Genomic DNA, 15,390 nt, shown 5'->3' on the forward strand with positions numbered 1-15,390 from the left:
CTTTTCTGATGAAAGCTGTTAGAAGAATTTAGTTATGTTCTTGGTGTTTTAACTTGTATTCCCCCCTAAAAACTTGAGAAAACATGAAAATGTAGGGGTATGAACTCACCTTATGTGTTTTCAGTAGATGATTGTTGAAGAATGGAGGTGCTTAACTCGAGGACACTTGGAAATGTCTTGAAGATTTTGAGAATCTAGCATGATAGTTATGGAGTTTGTATGAGCTATCAATGATTTGAGTAGAACGAAGTGTGAGAATCACAAGGAGGGTGGATTACACTTACCAAGAGTGGAAGAACACTTGATGATTAGCCTTGAAATCGTGAGTGAGAGAGAGAAGTTGGAGAGAAAGAGTTGGAGTTCAATCTTGGTGAAATTTGAGAGTGTTTGAAGAGAATGAGGAGAGAGGGTGTATGATCAGCCCTTAGATTGTGGGGGTGACTTGTGAATGAGAGTAAAAGGTACAAGGTATGGTGGGGAGGAGTGTGGGTTGTCATGGAGTGGGTGTGGGGGTTGCTTGCGTCATAACTAAGGTAAGGTCAACACTCTTCTTTTTGTACTTTACCAACTCCTTTTTAAATAAGATTTTATCCTTAAAATGTGATTAAATCATTAATTTAGGGGTCTTATAATTAAAAATAAAGTTTTGGGTGAAAATCCTATGTTAAAAAAATTAAAAATGGGTTTAAAACGCAAAAATACGCAAAAACGGGTGAAAAATGAACTTTCCCAGCGAGACTCCTAGGATCTCGGCCGAGGCTCGGTCTCTGGGCCGAAATTCGGTCAGGTGATGCAGGGTTCGGACGCGAGTGGCTGAATCAGGAGGCGGGACGCGAAGCGATGGCTCGGTCCGATGAGAAGCTGTCCGAAGCGAAGGCGAGGGTTCGGTCCGAAGTGAGGCTAGAACCGAAGGGACTGTTGTGAACAGTAATGAACAGTACTTTCGGTTCGGATTTTCCCTTCTATGCGAGGTTCGGTTCGGACCTTCCTTCTTTGCGCGGTTCGGTTCGGATGAACAGTGACTTCGGTTCGGTTCATGAACAGTACTCTCGGTTCGGTTGATGAACAGTACTCTCGGTTCGGTTGATGAATAGTACTTTCGGTTCGGAGGGTTCGTTTCCTTAAGTCTGTTTTTCGCGTAGACTTCCGTTCTTGGGCTATTTTTCGCCAAATCCGAGGGTCGGGATGCCCCGAGTGATTATAGAAAGTTGGGAGAGATTTCGAGAGAGATTTGAGAGAGATTCCTCGTTCTCAGAGAGATTTGGGAGAGATTTGACGTACTTGGAGAGATTTCACATACAGAGAGATATGTGAGAGAGATTGCACATACTTAGAGAGATTTGGGAGAGATTTGACATACTTGGAGAGATTTCACATACAAAGAGATATGTGAGAGCGATTTCACATACTTAGAGAGATTTGGGAGAGATTTGACATACTTAGAGACATTTGGGAGAGATTTGACATACTTGGAGAGATTTCACATACAAACAGATATGTGAGAGAGATTTCACATACTTAGAGAGATTTGGGAGAGATTTGACATACTTAGAGACATTTGGGAGTGATTTGACATACTTGGAGAGATTTCACATACAAAGAGATATGTGAGAGAGATTTCACATACAAAGAGATAGAGTGAAAGCGATTGAGAGTGTTTTCGTGTGTGATGAATGAGAGTGTCCGGCTTCGCAATGCAAGGTCCTTAGACCCCGTTGTGCCATGTTTTAGGATCTTACACACCCCTATGAGTATGCAACATTGTTTTATTGTTTTTGTTCGTTGTTTAGCACTAATGCTAAGGAAATTTAAACACATGAACTTTCCAAGTGGTGTTTTCTCATTAAAATAGTGGGTTATACAGTAATTACATAATATAAACCCTATCATACAAGGTTTTAATTGAGTTGACCGGTTTGACTCGTTGACCTTGTCCGGCTTAGACTTGACCCGAATTTGACTATTGTCACAAAGCACTTCCCAAGCCAGGACTTAACCTCCTGCAGAGTCGGGATGTCGTTTCCTATGAGTAATATGTCATCGACATATAGAACGAGGAAGCTTACTATACTCCCACGGGCCTTGACATATACACATGATTCGTCTTCGCTTCGTACAAATCCAAACTCTTTGACTTTCTCATCGAAGCAAAGATTCCTTCTGTGAGACGCTTGCTTAAGTCCATAAATGGACTTCTCAAGCATACACACTCTATTCAGATGCTTCGGATCCACAAACCCCTCTGGCTGAGCCATGTAAACATCCTCAGCCAACTTTCCGTTAAGGAAAGCGGTCTTGACATCCATTTGCCAAATCTCATAATCATGAAATGCGGCAATGGCTAGAATCACTCTAATAGATTTTATCTTCGCAACTGGTGAGAAGGTCTCATCATAGTCAACTCTGGGAGTTTGAGTAAAGCCCTTCGCAACCAATCGCGCTTTGTATGTGTGTACGTTTCCATCCACGTCGGTCTTCTTCTTGAAGATCCATTTGCACCCAACGATCTTACGTCCGGGCACATAATCAACCAAATTCCAAACTTGGTTATCATACATGGATTGGATCTCGCTATCCATTGCCTCTTTCCATTTCGCAGACTCCGGGCCTGCCATGGCTTCCTTATAGTTATTAGGTTCATTGAGATTTATTAGTGTACCATCACTAATATACGTGTCCCCTTCGGTAGTAATATGAAAACCATAAAGCTGGGGATGAACTCTAACTCTATCGGAACGTCTAAGAGGTAAGGACTGGTCAATCGGTTCAACCGGAGTTTCCTCCTCGGGTTGAGTGCCAGCGGTAGAGGTTCCTTCATCTATCGACTCTTGAATTTCTTCAAGCTCGATTTGCCTCTCACTGTCTCCTTGGCCTATGAGTTCTCGCTCTCGGAAAACTCCTCTCCTCGCAACAAAGACAACATTGTCCTTCGGTCTATAGAAGAGATATCCAAAGGATTTCTGCGGGTAGCCGATGAAAATACATCGCTCACTTCGAGGTTCGAGCTTGTCGTGAGTATCTCGTCTTACGAAAGCCTCGCAACCCCAAACCTTGATATGTGCCAACGAGGGAGCTTTCTGTGTCCACATCTCATGAGGTGTTTTGGCAACCTTCTTAGTAGGGACTCAATTAAGGATATGGGTGGCAGTCTCTAAGGCATACCCCCAAAAAGAGATAGGTAGTGAAGCACGACTCATCATAGAGCGAACCATATCCAATAAGGTTCGATTACGCCTTTCTGCCACACCATTCAACTGTGGTGTCCTAGGAGGCGTCAATTGTGAAACTATTCCACACTCCTTGAGATAATCATGGAATTCAAGACTTAGGTACTCTCCTCCTCGATCGGATCGAAGCATCTTGATTTTCCTGCCCAATTGATTCTCCACTTCATTCTTGAACTCTTTGAACTTTTCAAAGGTTTCTGACTTTTGCTTGATTAAATAGATATACCCATATCTACTATAATCATCGGTAAAAGTCACATAGAAGCGGTTCCCATCCTTCGTGGTTGATCTAAACGGTCCACATACATCGGTATGTATTAGGTCCAATAGACCCTCACCCCTTTCACACGTACTCGTGAAGGGTGATTTAGTCATCTTTCCAAGTAAACAAGACTCGCATGTGTCATCTTCCCTAAGGTCGAATGACTCCAACACTCCATCCTTTTGGAGTTGGGCTATGCGTTTCTTGTTGACATGTCCAAGACGACAATGCCACAAGGATGCTTTATCCATACTAGTGGAAGAATCTATGTTCAAAACATCATTTCCTAAGTTATCAACAATCATAACAGTTTCATAAATTCCATTACATGGTATAGCTTCAAAGTAAAAGACACCATTTAGATAAGCCAAAATAGAACCATTCTTATTATTAAAAGAAAATCTAAAACCTTGTCTAAACAAACCATGAAATGAAATGATGTTTCTAGCCATTTCTAGCAAATAGCAACAATTGTTCAAATCTAAACATAAATTATTCCTAAGCACTAAAGAATACACTCCAATCTTGGTCACAAGCGACGATCTTCTATTCCCCATGATTAGATTGATTCTTCCTTGCTCCACATCCCTACTTCTTCTTAGTCCCTGCACATTAGAACAAATGTGGTAACCACAACCGGTATCAAGAACCCAACAATATAGCATGATTAGAATCGTTAGATTTAATTGTGTATATACCTGCGAAAGATGGCTTGATCTTTCCTTCCTTGATGGCTTGCAGGTACTCTGGGCAGCTTCTCTTCCAATGTCCTATCTTGTGGCAGTGGTGGCACTCTGCCTCCTTAGGGTTAGGGAAGGGCTTAGCGGGATCAACTTTGGTCCCACTAGAAGAGGCACCATCTCGGGCTTTCACCTTGCAATAGTTCTTAGAAGAAGCCTTCCTCTTCTTTCCCTTTCCTTGACCAATAGCCAAGACAGGAGCAGCGGGTGGATTGGGAGTTGGTGCAACAGACTTGTCTTTGAAGTTGCTCTCAGCGACCCTTAAGAGACCTTGGAGTTTGCTTAGGGTGACCTCCTCTTTGTTCATGTGATAGTTCATCCTAAATTGATTGTACATCAGAGGCAAAGAGTGAAGCACCATGTCAATCGCCAAGTCTTCCCCAAAGTCAACATTTAACTTGCGAAGGCGGTCGACATACCTTTGCATCTTTTGCAGGTGCACGATAAGAGATTCTCCATGACCCATCTTAGCGGAAATCATGTTAGTGAAAATCCCATAACGCTCTAGTCTCGCGTTCTGGTGGTATCTCTCCAATAAATCTTGATGTATCTCGTATGGGTACATGTCCTCGTAGGACTTTTGGAATTTGGAGTTCATGGTGGCTATCATGATGTAATGTACCTTTGTTGCATCTCGCTCATGGGTTTCAAAAGCGGTAATTTCAGCTGGAGTAGCGATTTCAGGGTTCATTTTCTCGAGCTTCTCATCGAGGACATACTCCTTATCCTCATAGCGAGCAATGGTGCGAATGTATCTTATCCATTCGCTAAAATTCGTTCCATCGAAGGTGACCTTTTGGCAAAGGCTCATCAACGTGAAAGAACTAGCAGCAACGTTGTTTGCGTTCGACATCTACAAATAGAAAGGACAAAGATAGATTAGAATATAAATACCTAATTATCACCCAATAAGAAAAATTAGGGCTAGGATCCAACAACAACATTTACATATTAGAAAAGGGATGTCGTAATCTAACATGCAAATAAATTGAAGGTAAGTGAATGACGATTCACTAATTCTCCACCATAAAAACTAACTATAAGTCCTAAATGTATTAAGAATTTCGAGGTTCGGATGAGATTCATTGAAACTATTGAATGGCATGTTTAAATCTCGATATGCCCCTCTTGTTTGTGACTGGGATACCGAGGATCACAAAGCGGGAGTGAATTACCATGTAAATTCACATGGTGCCTTCATTGTAACGATCACCTATTCGATGTGCCGGTAAACCATACACGCTCCATCGAACTATGATAAACAATGAATCACCCTTTGCCACCTTTGCTTAGAACCAATTAGTGTGCCGGTAAACCACACACGCTCCACTAACTTCGTAGCAAGGGTGCAAAGTGTAATTTCATGGGATTGCATCAATGCACTTTTCCTAAAGTAACTAAGATTGGGAAATTTTAAAAAAGATGTGTAGTTACTTTGTATTACTTATTATACTTTTAATGAGAGTCCGTTCGGCTAACGACCCTCCCCCGATCAAGCAAGCGGTGGGTGTGAGTGTACACCCATTAAGCGCCATTTTATAGGCCGCAACCTTATACCCACCTTATAGATCGGCTTCGTGAATGACGCCTACTAACGGTAAGACTAGCATTTTAGTTATACATATATATATATATATATATATATATATATATATATATATATATATATATATATATATTATTCTTGTAATATTATATTGGTATAGGGTTGTATTTTAAACCTTTTAAAATCTAGGGTTTGAAATTTAAATTGTCTAAATTAAAACTTTTAATCACAAAATATAAATTTCAAAACTTGAGGACAAGTTTTAAACATTTAAAACATGGAGGATCAAATAACAAACAATTTCAATTAACAATTAATTTCCTATTTATCTATATTTGATTTATTCAAGATTTCTTTCAAGATAATTACCAAAATAATCAAAATAATTAATTAATTATCATATAAGGAAATTAAATATTTTATTAGTTGATAAATATATTTAATTAGATCAAGATTATAGTCATATATATCAAAAAATCGGATTAGGGTTGATCTAATATGATTAAGGTAAGTTTCCATAAGATAATCATGAAGAAATCCCGAATCTGGTAATTCCTGACGCTTGGACTTGCCGAGTGCACCAAGGGACTCGCTGAGTCAGGCCAACTCGCCGAGTCCACTATGGAACTCGCCGAGTCCATGACTCAAAAACACAAAAATCGAATTTTGCATTTTAGTTTCAAACAAATAAGCAACAATTTAATGAAAACCAAGCTAGGCTCTGATACCACTGATGGGTTTTAGCCATAAGAACTTTCCTATGTGCACATGCAAAACCCTAATGCTTGAATCTAGGCTTTCTAATTAAACATGCTTTGAATCCAAGACTTCTAACAACTATTTAGGTATAAGAACAATATTAAAACATATCTAGAATCATACCTTTGAATTCCTTGTTTGATCTTGCTGTCTTGGAGCTTCTAGAGTCACAATTGCCACTCCTCTAATGGCTTTCAAACACCAAATAGCAAGGAGGATGATTTGGGAGAGAGGAGAGGGGAGAAAATCGGCCAGGGCTTCTCTACTTTAGATCAAGTGCCGATTTCCTTATGCCATAGGGTCTATTTATACTTGTAGACTCCTTAAGGGTTACAACCTTAACCCTAATTGGATAATCTTCTCTTAAAGCAATCCAAATCCATTCCTTAGATAACCCTTTGGACGATTTGAAGCTATCCATAGCTTCTAGAATCCGTCCACCTTTATCTAATATGGACTTACAGTCTAAAGTTTAACTATCAAACAATTGACAGTTTATACCTTCTTATTTAATTAATCTCTTTAAGTCACCAAATTAATTCCAATTAATTCTATGACTTATATTAATCAAATAACAATATTATTATTCTTTATATTATTCTCATAATATATTAATAATATTTATTCTCTCTTAATAAATCATCCTATCAAGTTGCTATGGTGAAGGCAACCCAAAAGGACCATGCACAACTGGGTCAAATACTTGTCTAATATAGTTGCAGCCTTAGATACTATTCCAACAATTTCGTCTAGGGGGCCTTCTTGAAGGTGTTAATGGATTGCTTAAGGCCTAAGTAGAGAATTAGGGTTTCCACCTAAAATCCTAGCAGCCTCAGCTATATAAAGCCCCGTTGGCTTACAGTTTTCGGTCCTAATGCATTCTTAGAGAACCCTAGCCAAAATCTTGAAGCCTCCATCACCTCTCTCTTGTTCATCCTCTGCTAAGTGGTGTTTGTGACTCCATTAAAGGTGCATCACTTAAGGTACTAAGCTCTTGAATGTCAAGATCAAGCTACCAACAAGAAAAGTATTCTTCTAAACACTAATATGATTAGATTTCGTTTTCTTGTATGCTAGATTAGGGGTTTGCTTTGGAAAATTAATTTGCATGTATAACTTAAGAAAAACCTAGATCCAAAGCAAATAGGTTTGCATGTGCACATAAGAATGTTGTAATGCTCAAAACTCATCAGTGGTATTAGAGCTTAGGTTGTTTTTCTGTTATATATGATGCAATTGTAATTTGTTCAAAGCTAAATCAAAATTGCTTTTGCTCACTGTCTGCTGATCACGATGAGTCCAAAGATGAACTCAACGAGTTGGACTAACTCGACGAGTCCATGCCCTGACGCGATGAGTTAGTTTGTCTATTGGTAGATTTTTTGGATTTCATGCCTAAATTTGATAAAGATCATTACCTGAAATTGTTTTAATTGTTTAAAAATGAATTTTTTGATATGGTAATGAATATCCTCATCTAATTGATAGATAATGGTCACATTTTAAGATAATGTTCAGAATTATGTGATTAATTTAATTATTTAAATTATGATCTAGAAGTTTTGAAAGGTTTCAAAAATTTTCCCTCAAGTTTTGGAATTTAAAATTTGATTAAATGTTCTAATTTTGAAATATGAAATTCTAAAACCCTAGTGTTTTGAAAGTTTAAAATACAACCCTTATACTGTTATAATATTAAAAGATCAATATATATATATATATATATATATATATATATATATACACACACACACACACACACATATATATATATATATATATATATATATATATATATATATATATATATATATATATATATATATATATATAAGATGAGCCGGTCTTACCGTTCGTAGGCCTCATTCACGAAGCTGGTCTATAAGAGATGTTTAAGGAAGCAACTTATAAAATGATCGTCATTGGGTATCCACTCTTACTCACCGCACTCTTGACTGGTGGAGGGTCGTTAGCCGAACGGGTAGGATAGGACATTAATTCTCTCATTAATAAATATAATGATTATAATAAAGTAACCAAATGTTTTATAAATGTCCAATCTTAGTTACTTTAAGAAAAATGTGAAAATGATGCTAGTCCATGAAATTGTACTTTGCACCTTACCAAGTCGTTAGTGGAGCGTGTGTGGTTAACCAACACACTAATTTGGACTAACAAGGGTGGCAAAGGGTAGCTCAAGAATTACTATAGATCAATGGAGCGTGTGTGGTTAACCGACACATTGATTAGGTGGTAAATGACAACGAGAGTGCCAAGCTAATTTGCATGGTTATTCCCACCTTGTTTCTGATCCTCAGTATCCTAGTCACAAAATTGAAGGGCATAATCGAGATTAAACATGCCATTGAAAATTTCAATGAATCTCAAAAGAATCTAGGAATTTCATTTCATTAACCTAATTCTTCATTTCTTTTTCGTGGTGGAATTGGTAAATCGTAATTTACCTGCCTTCAAATAATTTGCAATTGGATTACGACATCCCTCTTCAGAATTGTGAATTATTGTGTTGGGTCCTTGCCTTAGTATTTCATTTGGGTGTTATATTAAGGATTCTTTATCTAATCAAAACTTTGTTCCTTTTCTTTTTTCAGAATCTATAGCTCAAACAACGCTACTGGCTCAATTCCCCAAACTCCTTCTCACTTTTGAAAAATTATGGGATGACCACTTTTGATGGATCCATTTTTAGAGATTAGATTCGCAACATTCGAATGACCCTGTGATCCGAGGAGAAAGAATATGTCCTCGACAAAGAAATCAAAGAGATAGATGAAAGCAAAGCTACTGCTGACCAAATAGCTGAGTATAGGGCTCATGAAAAGGACGTGACAAAGGTGTCGTGTATTATGGTAGCCACTATAACTACTGAGCTACAGCGGTTCTAAGAGGACTACTGGCCTTACGACATGTGCCAAGATTTGATGGGAAAGTACCATCAAAGTGGGTGTCAAGAAAGGTACGAGATTTTTGCCTCGCTAATAACAACCAAGATGAAAGATGGAGAGTCCGTCATGAGCCACTTGCAAAGGATGCAAAGGTATGTGGATCGTTTGCTCAAGTTGAATGTCAACTTTGACGAAGAGTTGGTGATTGATATAATCCTACACTCTTTACCTCCTTGTTATGATCAGTTCAATATGACTTATCATATAAACAATGAGGAAGTCACTTTGAGCAAGCTTCAAGGTTTGTTGATAATTGCTGAAAGTGAACTTAAAGGCAAAGTTGTCGAGTCCACCCCTACTGATGCTGCACCGATCCTCGTTATAGGACATGGAAAGGAAAAAAAAGGAAAGCTCCCTCTAAGAGCCACAAGGGAAAGTCCCATGATGGATCCTCTTCAAATGGATCCAAAGGTAAAATCGGTTTTGCCACTCCCTCATCCGATCCTAAAGTAGCAACGTGCTTCTACTGTCACGAGAAGGGGCATTGGAAATGAAGCTGCCCCAAATACTTTCAGAACATCAAGGATGGGAAGATAAAGCCATGCTTCGTAGGTATTTATACTATTCAATCTAATAACTCATCACATGCTAGTTCCTGGGTCCTTCATACAGGATGTGGTTTTCACATTTGTTCTGATTTTCTGGGGCTAAGAAGAAGTAGGGATGTGGAGCGTGGGAAGATGAACCTGATAATGGGGAAGAGTAAATCGTCGCCTGTCACCAAGATCAGGATTTACTCTTTAGTGCCTAGTAGTGGGTTAGGATTAAACTTGAATGATTGTTGCTACTCGTCAGAAATGACGAGGAATGTTATTTCTTTTCATGGCTTGTACAGACAATGTTTTAGATTTTCATTTAACAATGAAGTTGGTTCTATTAATGCTTTCTATAATGGTATTTTTTATTTTGAAGCATTGCCTTGTAATGGTGTATATGAAACTATGATGGTTGTAGATAACATAGGAAATAATATGTTGCATATCAATTCATCTAATGGTTTAGACAAGGCATGCTTGTGGCATTGTTTTCTTGGACATGTCAACAAGAAGCGCATAGCCTAAATCCAAAAGGATGGAGTCTTGGAGTCATTTTACCTAAAGTCAGATGACACGTACGGATCTTGTTTACTTGGAAAGATGACTAAATCACCTTTCACTGGTACTTGTGAAAGAGGTGAGGGATTGTTGGATCTCATACACACAGATATGTGTGGGCCCTTCAGATCCACCACAAGGGATGCCAATCGCTTCTATGCAACTTTTATCGATGAATATAGCAGATATGGATATATCTACTTAATCAAGCACAAGTCGGAAACCTTTGAAAAGTTCAAAGAGTTTAAATGGGAAGTGATGAATAAATTAGGCAGGAAGATAAAGATGCTAAGATCCGATAGGGGTGGTGAGTATCTTAGTATCAAGTTCCACGACTATCTTAAGGAATGTGGAATTGTTTCACAATTAACACCACCTAGGACACCGCAACTCAATGGTGTAGCTGAGAGGCACAATCGAACCTTGTTGGACATGGTTCGTTCCATGATGAGTCGAGCTTCGTTACCTATCTCATTTTGAGGGTATGCCTTAGAGACTGCCGCCTATATCCTTAATCTAGTCCTAACTAAGAAGGTTGCCAAAACACCTCACGAGATGTGGACAGGGAAGGTTCCCTCGTTGGCATGAAAGTCTGCAAAATTGCTTGTGTATCAATCAGATCCAATTGATGGTGCGGAATCCCAATCAATTAGATGATGTCAGATCAATATAGAAGAGAATGAGAAGAATAAGAAGATGAATCTATGATGTATTCGATATGAATGAGTGATGCTCCTTACAATAGATTCTCTCTCACACACACTTCTTCTCTCTAACTTTCTCTCTCTTCTCTTGCCTTCTAACTGTACACTCCCACATGCACTCCTCTATTTATATGGACCTCCAACAATACACATGTGTACAGTCGCACACCCTGTGTACGGCCGTACACAGGGTGTGCAGTCGTACAACGTACACAGGGTGTGCGGCCGTACACATGTGTATGGCCATACACACAAACCGCAAACACATACAACATTACATAAAAATATATTTTCCTAGAAAAGCAAAGTATAAACCATATTTTTGACCCAACAATCTCCCCCTTGGTTTATAGCTTTCTTTTCTAATTGGCCCAACAAACTCCCCCTCAAAAGTAGCTGGCTTTTTCTTGTTAATTTTCATTGGGAGCTTGGCTTCAGCATTAATCTTCAAATTTCTTCACAGCATCAAGATGCACATATGAATCTTCAATAAATGAATTTATCTTGAGCGGTTGGGTTTTTCTTCAAAATTTGACATTGAACGCACGTTGGGTGAGGAGGCTTCTTGTAAAGATTCTTGAAAGATAGCTCTTTCAGCTTGAGAATCTTCAGGGAGAACAACGGAGAGAAATAATCTTCTGGATCACTTCAGCAGGTTTAAGATAGCAACAGACTGATTGAGGAGGCTTCAATGCAATCCGTCACATAATCTTCAATTTCAGCTTCACCTTGCTTCTGGGGTTGACAAATTAAATGTTGAAAGAATAATCTTCATTTCTTGCTCCTTCGAATGCGAATTCTTCGATGCTCACGGATGAAGCCTTGGCTCAGAAGATCTTCAATACAGTCTCCACGAGTCTCATCTACGCCTGAAATCAGTTTTCAAGACAAAACAAAACTAAAAGAAAAATTAGCACACAAAAAATTATTTTTGGATATTTCATATTTTCTGGAAAAATAAAAACAGAAACAAAAATATTTTTGGATTTTCAGATTTTTCTGAACAAGAAATAACACTATTTTTGGATTTTAAATTTTCTTAATATTTGTTTGATTTTTGAATTTTTTTTTTTAATTCTCCCCTAATTTAAATTAGAAGAAACTATGAACAAATTTAACAAAAATAAAATGATATCTAACTTTAAGAATGATTTGGGATCAAAGTTTTTTAGACAACCTTTATCCTCTTGTCGGTACCTTCCATGTTCACGTCTTTGTCTGGTCGATCGTCGGTATTGTGGTCCACTTAAACACGAAAAATTGTGACAAAATTAGGACATACTATAAGTGACAAGACAATGTGATCCTAAGTTCCTAGATATTATATCTGATCCTAAGTTTCTAGATACTATATCTTAAGGACCATTCAGCTGACGATGACTAGGGATATTGTTGTCCACCTAAATTAAGCAGCGAGATCTATAGACAATCTTTGAGAGTTCAGTTTTAATTGTACTGGAACATGTTTCCCGCTTCCAGATATGCCCCGGTAATCAAGGACTTCCAGAGTACTCCTTACGTCGGATGAGCAGACCATCATTAGGGGAGAAGATAGATTCAGAGTATTATCACTTATAGTGCATATGCTGTGTACCAGGTCGGATTGTTAGTCATGCAAAGAAGACAACATATGGCTAACAGATAAGAGGAATTTAATATGTATCTATATGTATAATATGCAGAGAAATAGAGTTGCATATGTTACAGTTCAGGTCGGATCTCTTCCAATCACGTAGAGGAGGTAACATATGACTAACAGACAGAAAGAAAGAAAATGATTTTCTACAAACCTAATTTATCAGAATTTACCAGTTGCCCCATCAATACCGGAATTAAGGACAGAATCCGCACATGAAGGAAAAGTTAAACCACGGTTCCAGATACGGGTTAATTTAATGTGACGAGTAGATTCCCATATATATCTCCCTGCTTAACCTATCCAAGCGTCGTATTGTCAGGCTAAACGGATCTAACTAGGTCAAGATTTGTCAAGTCATTTGATTTCTTAAGTTCAACTCTGTCTAGTCATGTCCATTTAAAATCTTCCGTGCCTATCGACACATCAAACCAGAGCATAGACCCTTCAACTTTGGGTACGTTACGCAGACTCAGGTTGCCTGTTATCACATAATCATATCACTTCCCTAAACATCTCCTTCAAGCACATTCTAAAACCAGCATAATAATAAAAAAAATTGTTTTTTTTTAAATTTTCTAATTTTTGTTTTGTTTTTATTTCTCCCCCTAAATTTGTGCATAGGAGAGAAACAAAAGTAAATGCGCAAATTTAAACTATCCTAAAACAAAAATTAGTCTTTATAGCGAATCAGCTTAAGATAAACTCAGGAGTATAGAGAAGAAAACTCAAACCGTAAGTCACCGATTGAATTTGCATCCAGAAGGTTTGAGAACAACACGCGTAATCTAAGAACAGATCCGAAAATTCTTCAGATTGTTAAGCACAATCCCATGAGTGACCCCTTCCTTTATTCCCTTCCCGTAAAGGACACATACTCTCAAACAATGTCTGACTGTTGTATAATTGAGAGATGTCCCCTATCAAGTGCCAAGAAAAGCCACTACCAACAAACTGAAGTCTGATGATATGCCTCCATAGCTGCTCCGACACAGAGCAGGATCACTTGGTCTTTGGAACCCAGTCCATTTTGAAACTGGGTTGACCTTTGTCATCCTCGCATGGTACTCTCTCCCATGACATGTCCTGCTTATCACAAATAGAAGACGTAGAAATATTAGAATTGTTAGTAGATTTGGGAGAGTGGGCCTTAGGAACCTATTTGTAGTTGGGTTTAACCCATTTCTTTTCCGATCTGATGGGTGGCTCAGTACTTGTTTTTGATCTAGATGTCGGCCGTTAAGATGACTTTGATTTTGACTTCATGGGAGCATCTCTTGGATTTGGCTTCTTGGCTGACATTCCCTTCTTGTTCTTGGGAGTTTGATTCTTGGCCTTGTGGGTTTGATTCTTGGCCTTCTGCGCGTTCCAGTCATCATGGTCTGAGCGTGACCTTGAGGGCTTTCTTTTGAAGTATCTCCCTCTTGGCACATTTTGCCATCCTTGTGCATAGTAGGGATCGTATGCGCGATTAGGACAATTTCTGACAATGTGTCCAGGTGTTGCATAGTGAAAACATGTCTTTTTCTTCACTGTGGAGTTGTTTCTTCCTGCCCCTGGTGGCGTATCTTTGCCTTGTCTCTTGTTGTTCCCACATGCACACTTGCAACAAGAACTCTGTTGCATTGGAATTTGTGGCCTGTATTTCTCAACGGCAGGTTGATCAGAAGCAGTTGAGTTCGAAGCAACAGATTCAGAGTTCAAGGAGATGTTGGTTTGTTCAATGGTGTTCTCCTTGTTCTCATCCTCTGCTACTTTACCTGCACATAAAGTAGAAGCATTAGTATCTTCAACTTGAATACCTCCTAACAGAAATCCAGCTGGTTTGCCATATCGAAGATGTGCCTCCCTGTCAATTTTGTCCTGTGTCATAGGGATGGATGTGTAGTTATGATTGAAAGGTGGAGGAACACTATCATACCATAGACCTTTGTTTTGATTTTCTTTGAATTTTAATTGGGTTTCATATAAGGACTCGACTGTCTTACTTGACGCATTGTAATTTTTGAAACTAACATCTGTTTTTCAGCACTTTATTTTCAAAGCGTCAAGTTCTTCAGTTACAGCATTAAGTTTTTTCTTAATGTGATCATAATTTTCACACTTGTTTCTGTAATCTTCTTGTAATTTCCGGAAATCCTTGATTTTGGTTTCTAATTAAGCTTTTAATGGTTTCTGTCCTTTCCTAAGAGTATAGCCTTCATATTTGAGGTCCTCATTTTCTCTTTTTAATAAATCAATTTGTTCGCGAAGAAATTTAATCGTAGCTTTACAAGATGGAGTACATGAAACTTCATTTACCGGAATTGATGTGGAACTCATTTTCTTTTTTTTTTTTTTAATTTTTTTTAATTATATATATATATATATATATATAATTTTTTTTATATTTTTAATTTCCCTTTGACTTAAAAAAACCGAGAAAGTCAACCTTAAAAGTCAAATTTAAAAAGTCA

This window comes from Lactuca sativa, chromosome 2 (genome assembly GCF_002870075.4).
Source record: "Lactuca sativa cultivar Salinas chromosome 2, Lsat_Salinas_v11, whole genome shotgun sequence".
NCBI classification, from domain to species: Eukaryota; Viridiplantae; Streptophyta; class Magnoliopsida; order Asterales; family Asteraceae; genus Lactuca; species Lactuca sativa.